Consider the following 9,699-nt stretch of genomic DNA (forward strand, 5'->3'; position numbering starts at 1 on the left):
GCACCGGACTGTCTCAGCCTGTGAAATACTGTGATACGATTGCACGGGGGTGTATTTTCATGTCTGTACATTCTGTTTGTAGCCACCAGATGGTGTGATTGTTGGAGGCCACTGAGCAGTACGCACGCAAAGGCCAGCCATTTTGTGTGCCACGCACTTTGGGACCAAATAAAGCAGAGCCAAGTGTGTACCTTGCTTAGTTAAACATTCCTCAGTTTGAATCTTTATTGCATACATAACAATATGAATTCTGAGTCTGTAAGGATTTGCGGGGAGCGCTGAGCATCGCTTCTATTGTTGATAAAACAATTTGAAATTGGCGGTTGCAGAAAGCTGGAGCTGGAGCTGGAAGATCAGCGCTCTGCTCTCTGTCTCAATTTTGATTCTGTTGCATCCCCTGCCGCACTCTCTGTTGAATCTCTCATTCTGTCTCCTCCACTTCCCGCCTCTTTCAATCTGGACTTTCTCAGTCAGGTCGGGGCTAGCTCAATAAAAAGGAGCTAGGAGCAGTTCGTTTCTCATTCATGTCTGGCCGAGGTAAATGAGACAATGGAATGGGCAAAAGCAGAGTCAAGTGGCACCGTAAAGTGCTCCGTGATGACATCCGGGGCATCACCAAACCTGCCATCCGCCACCTGGCTCGCCGTGGCAGTGTCAAGCGGTTCTCGGGCCTGGTCTACCAGGAGATGCGCGGGGTGCTGAAGATTTTCCTGGAGAATGTGATCAGGAACGCAGTCACCTACATCGAACATGTGAAGCACAGGCGGTCACTGCCATGGATGTGGAGTGCGCTCTGAAACGGCAGGGCCGCACTCTCTATGGATTCGACGGCTGAACAACTCGACCCTTTCCCCCGGACATAACACAAAGGCTCTTCTGAGAGACACCCAACGCCTCACACGGAAAGAGCAGCGACCTGGGGATGGGAGTGTGGACAATTAGATTGGGATATTAATTCAGCTATTTCATTAATGGAAAGAGAAAAAAGTCTCGAATTTATATAGCCCTTACAAGACCACTGGATGTCTCAAAGAAAATGACTGTTGTCGCTGTAGGAATAAGGGAATTATTAAATCTTTGAGAACAATATTTTAATATGAGAGATCAGAAATTCGATCACGATCAAAATGAGAGGGCGGGGATACAGAGTCTCCTTTACCCAGACATTACAGTTTCCCCTGACAGGTAATCCTGTCATATTGTGAGGTTTCTGTGTGAGAACCGGTTAAACGAAATGGCACTGGCGGGATTGATGCGGGAATTTGTGTTTACAGGTTGCAGTGACCGGGGAAGTATTCTCGCCCGGTACAACCTATCAGGGAATGGGACAGAATTCAAACCGTAATGTTAAAGAGAATGGGATTGGTGACTGATAATGGAGCAGCAGCGAGGTTATAAAGAAGGAGATTCTTAAACTGCTGGCGGGAAATTAGAGTTTATTTAATCTGTTTGTTGATACTCTGAAATTGGCCGGCTGTTTGAAATTGACAAACTGTCAGTTTCATTTCAGTCAATCATGGCCCAGTAATCCCCGCCCTTGCTTTTCACTCTCGGTGATTGGTTCAAATTTGATTGGCAGTCGAACTGCGACCAATCACAGCCCCGGGGCGGACACTCCCAGACACTTTCAAAGGAAGCTCCGCATTCATCATCATCGGCATTCCAGTGGGATTGAGGAAGACTTGCTTCCACTCTAAAAATGAGTACTTAGGTGGCTGTACAATCCAATATGAGAACCACAGTCCATGTCACATGTGGGCAGATAGTCATTGAGGGTAAGGGATGAAGGGACAGCTTTGCCGCACGCCTGCGCTTGGTTTCTGCATTTCTCGGCGATGGACTGGAGGTGATCAGCGCCATCCCGGATGCACTTCCTCCACTTAGGTTGGTCTTTGGCCAGGTAATGCCAGGGGTCATTGGGGATGTTGCATTTTATCAGGGAGGCTTTGCGGGTATCCTTGTAAAGTTTCCTCTGCTCAAATACATCCAGGTGGCCCGACGCTTCAGTAGGGAGCGCGCTGAGACTCCCCCTGCCCGGGCTCGAAGCTTCAGCACCAAATGCAACAACAGCTCTTTTCAGAGCCAGCAAATCAGCATAGGAAAGAGCTGTGATTGGCGCCAGCCAAACTAGCCTGTGCACACATCGTGCAGGTCTTGTAGTGTTACTGTCACTCGGTTTACACAGGGCAGGCGGTGAATAACTGATGGTGCGGTATTGATCCAGGTTTAAAAGTGAATGAGATGCCCAGTATATCGAAAGCGCCCGCCCAATGTGGGTCAGTAAGTATAAGTGAGAGCTCTGATAGTGAATTGGTCCCTGTGCACAAACCGGCATAGATTCCAGGGAGAGGACGAGGTGTCTACAACCTGTATCTCAACTTTAAACCAGCTTTTAATGCGGGGATATTACTTGGAATATTTTTAATTAACCGGAGATGCAATTTTGGTCCAGAACTTAAAGAAGGGTGATTTTGAAGGCATGAGGCGTGAATTCGCTAGCATTGATTGGCGAATCATACTTAAGGGGTTGACAGTGGATGCGCAATGGCAGACATTTAGAGACCGCATGTATGAACGACAACAATTGTACATCCCTGTATGGCATAAAAATAAATAAAGGATGGTGGCTCAACCGTGGCTATCAAGGGAAATCAGGGATACTATAAACGCCAAGGAAGTGGCAAACAAATTGCCAGAAATCGCAGCGAACCCGGGGACTGGGAGAAATTTAGAACTCAGCAGAAGAGGCCAAATGGTTTGATTAGGGCAGGGAATATAGAGTACGAGAGGAAGCTTGCAAGGAACATTAAAATGGACTACAAAAACTTCTATCGATATGTAAAGAGAAAAAAGTATGTCTCCTGCAGTCAGAATCAGGGGAAGTCATAACTGGGAACAAAGAAATGGCAGACCAATTGAACAAGTACTTTGTTTCGGTATTCACTACGGAGGAAACAAACAACATTCGGAAAAAAAAGGGGTCAGAGGGTCCCGGAAGAAGGAGGAACTGAGGGAAGTCCTTATTAGTCGGAAATTTGTGTTGGGAAAATTGATGGTATTGAAGACCGATAAATCCCCAGGGCCTGATAGTCTGCATCCCAGAGAACTTAATGAGGTGGCCTTGGAAATAGCGGATGCATTGACAGTCATTTTCCAACATTCCATAGATTCTGGATCAGTTCCTATGGAGTGGAGGGTAGCCAATGTAGCCCGCTTTAAAAAAAAAAGAGGGAGAGAGAAAACAGATAATTATAGACCGGTCAGCCTGATATCGGTAGTGGGTAAAATGATGGAATCAATTATTACGGATGTCACAGCAGCGCATTTGGAAAGAGGTGACATGATAGTTCCAAGTCAGCCTGGATTTGTGAAAGGAAAAGCATGTTTGACAAATCTTCTGGAATTTTATGAGAATGTTTCCAGTAGAGGCCACAAGAGATAACCAGTTGATGTGGTGTATTTGGACTTTCAGAAGACTTTCGACAAGGTACCACAAAAGAGATTAATGTGCAAAGTTAAAGCACATGGGATTGTGGGTCGTGTGCTGACATTGAGAACTGGTTGGCAGACAGGAAGCAAAGAGTAGGAGTAAATGCGTACTTTTCAGAATGGCAGGCAGTGACTAGTGGTGTACCGCAAGGATCTGTGCTGCGGCTCCAGCTGTTTACATTGTACATTAATGATTTAGACGAGGGGATTAAATGTAGTATCACCAAATTTGCGGATGACACTAAGTTGGGTGGCAGTGTAAGCTGCGAGGAGGATGCTATGAGGCTGCAGAGCGGCTTGGATAGGATAGGTGAGTGGGCAAATGCATGGCAGATGAAGTATAATGTGGATAAATGTGAGGTTATCCACTTTGGTTGTAAAAACAGAGAGACAGATTATTATCTGAATGGTGACAGATTAGGATAAGTGGAGGTGCAACGAGATCTGGGTGTCATGGTACATCAGTCATTGAAGGTTGGCACGCTGTTACAGCAGGCAGTTAAGAAGGCAAATGGCATGTTGGTCTTCATAGCGAGGGGATTTGAGTACAGAGGTAGGGATGTGTTACTACAGTTGTACAGGGCTTTGGTGAGGCCACACCTGGAGTATTGTGCACAGTTTTGGTCTCCTAACTTGAGGAAGGACATTCTTGCTATTGAGGGAGTGCAGCGAAGGTTCACCAGACTGATTCCCGGGATGGCGGGACTGACATACCAAGAATGCCTGGAGCAACTGGGCTTTTATTCACTGGAGTTCAGAGAAATGAGAGGGTATCTCACAGAAACGTTTAAAATTCTGACGGATTTAGACAGGTTAGACGCAGGAAAAATGTTCCCAATGTTGGGGAAGTCCAGAACTAGGGGTCACAGTCTAACGGGTCAGCCATTAAGGATGGAGATCAGGAGAAACTTCTTCACCCAGACAGTGGTGAACCTGTGGAATTCTCTACCACAGAAAGATGTTGAGACCAATTCACTAAATATATTCATAAACGAGTTAGATGTAGTCCTTACTACAAGGTGAAGCAAGGGGTCTGGCGAGAAACAGGAATGGGATTACATGTTTAGCCATGAACTAATTGAATGGCGGTGCAGGCTCGAAGGGCCGAATGTCCCACTCCTGCACCTATTTTCTATGTTTCAATGTTTCTATCCTGTATAAAAATGAAAAGGGGAAAAATCTGCATGGAACAATGTGTTCAGGATGTTTCAACCTCTCCCTATGGAATTATTGTCCCAATAAGATACGGTGAGCCCATCAACCGTTCATTTCCTTTATACTCGGCTCTTATCATCCGTTCATATTCAACTCTCCCAACAACGTTTTGAATGATTGGTGGTCTCACGTTCAGGTTCCACCTGATTTGTATTTTTCTGAAGCCAGTCCCTATCCACATTGATTCACTGATCTGAATATTAGCTAACACCATACATGCGGCACTGGTTGGTGATCTGGACTTCGAGATGTTCATGCTCTTAACTGAGAATGTCTGAGGCTCGTTTTTGATCAGCAAACTCCCAGCTTAATTACAGACATTTAATATTAAATTAGAACCGGGAAACTGCGACCCATAGAACTGTAATCAGCCCTTTCATAGATAATGTGTGTGTCTCTGAAAAGATCCTTTGGGTTAATAGATTCAACCCTGTCCGCTTTACATGCACTTGGTTTTCTTGGGCAGCAGCACAGCCTGGATATTAGGCAGCATCCTGCCCTGAGCGATGGCCACCTTTCACAGCTGCTTTTTGAGCTCCTGGTCGTTGCGGATGGCCAGCTGCAGGTGTCTGGGTATGATATGAGTCTTCGTCTTGTCGCGGGCCGGGTTGCTGGCCAGCTCCAGGATTTCAGCGGTCAGATTCTCGAGCACAGCAACCATGTAGACCGTGGCTCCGGCAATCACATGCTCTGCGTAGTTCCCCTTCTGCAGGAGCATTTGAACACGGCTCACAGGGAACTGCAGTCCGGCCCGGGAGGAGCGAGACTTGGCCTTGGCCCGAGCTTTACCGCCGCTTTTTTCCTCTTCCAGACATTTACTTAATCCACACGTTCAGAGAAAGAATGAGAAACTGTTTCCAGATCTGCCCTTCTTATACTATCTCGAGGAATGCAGAGAGCGACATTGTGATTGGTTGCTCTGTGAGGAATTTCTTTGTTCTTTCTAATGACCAATCGCAGCCTGTTTAGCCCGCCAATGAAACCTGGGTGGAAATGACTGTTCTCAACAGTCAGTCCTCTAACGATTTAGAAATTGATAAAATACAGCAAATAATTGTTAAAATTGCGGATTATGAAAATAACTTCACCATTAGCCAAATATATCCAAACATTTTTTGTTTCCTTTCGTCTTAATCCATATTTCCATTGCAAGTTCCAGGCTTTTACAATCAGGATTAAATTCCGGTTCATTTTTAACTATCTGTAATGTGCGAGAATCATTCCCCACTGATTCTGTAAAGGGATACATTCCAGCTCAATCTTTGTAAAATTCGGGATTCATAGATTATCGACCGATCCAGCGCAAAGGCGGCAGTGAGACCAGAACTGGGAGTCCCTTTGTGAAAAGTGAAGAGGGACAGAGTGTTCAAACTTTCCCGTTTGTTACGCTCGGACTCCAGGTTTTAACTGGGTTATTACGCTCGGACTCCAGGGTTAATAAACTGTTGGACTCCTAACTAGAATTTTCTTTTAAATTGAAAAGGGCTTGAGAGAGAATGAGGTGGCCAAAGTCTGAGTCTCACCCTAAAACAAGCTTCAAATTCGTCATCAGGCGGTGTAAAAGAGTAATGGGAAAGAGCGACCAGGGACCGTGTTTGTAGTTTACGTCAAAGCAGACAGTACAATCGGTTATCTGAGAATTTAAAACTAAATATGTAGCTGGGACTGCAAAGGTTCGCACAAAGTTATTCAAAAAATAATTGCAGTAAATTGAGTCCAAATGCAGATGCGTTTGTGCAGCTTGTTCAGAGAGGTTGTGGGTGGCTCTTAAAAGAGCCGTTGTGTTTGGGTTTGATCTCTCAGGACAGCGCGCAGTTATACTTGGAGCTGGTGGACATGGTCACCGCCTTTGCCCCTTCCGACACTGCGTGCTTGGCCAGCTCCCCGGGTAGCAGCAGGCGCATGGTGGTCCGGATCACCCGGGAGCTGATGGTACGGCGCTTGTTGTATTGGGCCAGGCGGGAAGCCTCACCCGCAATGCGATCCAAAATATCGTTCACAACCGAGTTCATGATATCCATGGCTTTGAAGCCCACTCTCTGAGAAAACTCACTGAACCCACTCACTGATCCCACTCACTGAGCCATCTCATTGACCACCCTCACAGAGCCTTCTCACTGATTATGCTTGTTGAGCCCAATCACTGAGCCCACTCACTGAGCTCACTCACTGATCCCACTCACTGAGCCATGAGCCCACTCACTGAGCCCAATCACTGACCCCAATCACTGACCTCACTCATTGACACCTGACCCCACTCACTGAGCCCATTCAATGATCCCACTCACTGAGCCCTGACCCCAGTCACTGAACCCACACAGTGAGCGAACCACAAGTAGGAAAATTCGGAACCATATATATCGGCAAACTACTAGACTCGTCAAAAAGACAATTATGTGCTTCATAAACCGCACAATGTGGAGCTCCAGAAAAATGGAATTCTGGAGCTTCACAGGAATTTTTCCCAGAAAAAAGGTATTAGCTCGGGAAACCGTTGAATTACAAACAGCAAGAGGGGGGTTACCTCCAAAAACAGATGCATTGGGAGATCCACAATCTGGGATATTAGTATATCAAAAAAAAACATCAGCTCCAGAAAAGGGGAATTAGCTCCAGGAATAGGGGAATTGGGAGCTGCAGAGAGGGTAATTAGGCTCAAGAAACAGGTAAACTAGCTATTTCTATAGCAGGGGAATTAGGAGAGCGCACCATAAGTAGAATAATTCAAAGCTAAATATATCCTGGAAATCGTAGCCACATAAAAGGCACAATTAGGTACTTCATAAACAGCGCACTGTGGAGCTCCAGAAAAAGGACAATTATGAGCTCCACAAACAACTCAATATCTGCAGAAAGAGGTGAACTTGGACTTCCAAAAACTGTGTAATTTTCTCCACAACTAAAGGTTTTAGCTCCAGAAACAGGGGAAGTTAGCCAAAAACTAGAATTGGGTCCTGAAAGATGAAAAGTAGGAGTTACAGAAACTGGTAAATTTGCAGCTCCAGAAACAGTGGAAATCGCTACAGAAACAGGGCAATGGGGTGCTGCAGCAACAGGGGAAGTGAGTTCCAGGAACACCACAGGAATGATTATAGTACCGCAATTATCTCCAGAAATAGAGAAACTGCGCTTAGAAAGAGGATAGTTACCTTCAGGAAACGTGAATTTTCCGTTCATATTGCAGGGTAATTATGAGAGCGCACCATAAACAGAACAATACATATCAGCAAACTGCTCGACATGTACAATTATGTGCTTTATAAACCGCACAATTTGGAGCTCCCGAAAAAGGGAAATTAGGAGGTCCAGATGAATTTTCCCAAGAAAAAAAGGTTAGCTCCAGAAAATGTTGAATTAACAACAGAAATAGGGGAGTTACCTCCAGAAATAGATACATTAGGGGATCCACAATCTGTGATGTGAAAAACATGAGCTCCAGAAACAGTGGAATTAGCTCCAGGAACAGGGGAACTCGGAGCTGCAGAGAAGGTGATTAACAGTACGATAATACCTGAAATAGTTCAGAAACAAGGGCATTAGCTTCAGAAATAGGGGGATTAGGTCTAGAAAGATGAGAATTATAGTTACAGAAACTGCCGAATTAGGCGCTGGAGAAACTGGGGAATTAGGAGCTCCAGAAACAGGGGAATTTGTTTAGAATAAAGGAAGTAGCTCTAGAAACAAAGGAATTACATTTTGAAAGAGAAGAGTTGGCTCACGAAACAGGAAAACTAACTATTCATGGAGCAGGGGAATTAGGAGAGTGCACCATAAGCAGAATAATTCAGAGCTAAATATATCGGGGAAATGGGAGCCACATAAAAAGCACAATTAAGTCTTTCATGAACAGCGCAATTTCAAGCTCCAGAAACAGGAGAACTGAATTCGCTCCAGAAACAGGGAAACTCGGACCTGCTTAACCTGGGGTAGTCGGAGCTCCAGCAACAGCGGCATTGGGAGCTCCCATAAGATGGGATTTAGCAGCTCCAAGAAAACTGAATCCAACCGCGGAACAAGAGAAATAGCTGCAGAAACAGGGGTATTGGGATATCCTTACTTATACTAAAGAACCGGAGGAATTAGCTCCAGAAATAGTGGAGTTAACTCTACAAATTGGGGAATGAATTGCTCTAGAATCAACGGAATTAAGAGCTCTAGAAAGAGAGGGATTGTGTCCAGAAATATGGTGATTATCCCCAGAAAGATCGAAAATACGGCGCTCCAGAAACAGAGGACTTTTCAGCTGCAGATACAAGGTGATTAGTTCCCGGAACAGGGGACGTTGCTTCAACAACAGCGCAATTTGGAGCTCCAGAAAAAGGACAATTAGGAGCTCCACAGCCAACTCAGAATCTCCAGAAAATGGAGAACTAGGAATTCCAAACACTGTCGAATTTTCTCCGGAAACATAGATATTAGCTCCAGAAACAGTTGAATTAGCTATATAAACAGGATAATTCCCTCCAGGAACAGGGAAATTAGGAGTCGCAGAAAGTGGGAACGTAGGAGCTCCAGGACACGGGAATTAACGCAAAAACAAGGGAAATAGCGACAGAAAGAGTGCAATTAAGTTTAGACACTGTGGAATTAGGTCTTGAAAGAAGAAAAGTAGGAGTTACAGACACTGGTAAAGTAGACGCTCCAGAATCTGTGGAATTCGCTCCAGAAGCAGGGAAATTAGGAATCGCAGAAAGAGGGAAGTAGTAGCTCCAGGAACACGGGAATTAGCGTAGAAACAGGGGAATTATCTCCAGGAACAGGGGAATTAGGAGCTGCAGAGAGGGGAATTAGGAGCTCGAGGAATACTGGAATTAGTTCAGAAACAAGGGCATCAGCTCCAGATACGGGGAAATTAGATCGAGAAAGATGAGAATTAGGAGTTACAGAAAATGCCGAATTGGGCACTGGAGAAACTTGGGAATTAGGAGCTCCAGAAACACGGAAATTTGATCAGTACAACGGAAGTAGCTCCAGAAAAAAGAGATTTACATTTCG

General features: G+C 45.2%; 1 pseudogene; it reads right to left on the reverse strand.

The window, feature by feature from the left end:
- Positions 1–5,143: 5,143 nt before the first annotated feature.
- Positions 5,144–5,519, reverse strand: LOC139255897 (histone H2A-III-like; annotated as a pseudogene).
- Positions 5,520–9,699: the final 4,180 nt, after the last annotated feature.

Source organism: Pristiophorus japonicus, unplaced genomic scaffold (genome assembly GCF_044704955.1).
Source record: "Pristiophorus japonicus isolate sPriJap1 unplaced genomic scaffold, sPriJap1.hap1 HAP1_SCAFFOLD_66, whole genome shotgun sequence".
Lineage (NCBI taxonomy): Eukaryota > Metazoa > Chordata > Chondrichthyes > Pristiophoridae > Pristiophorus > Pristiophorus japonicus.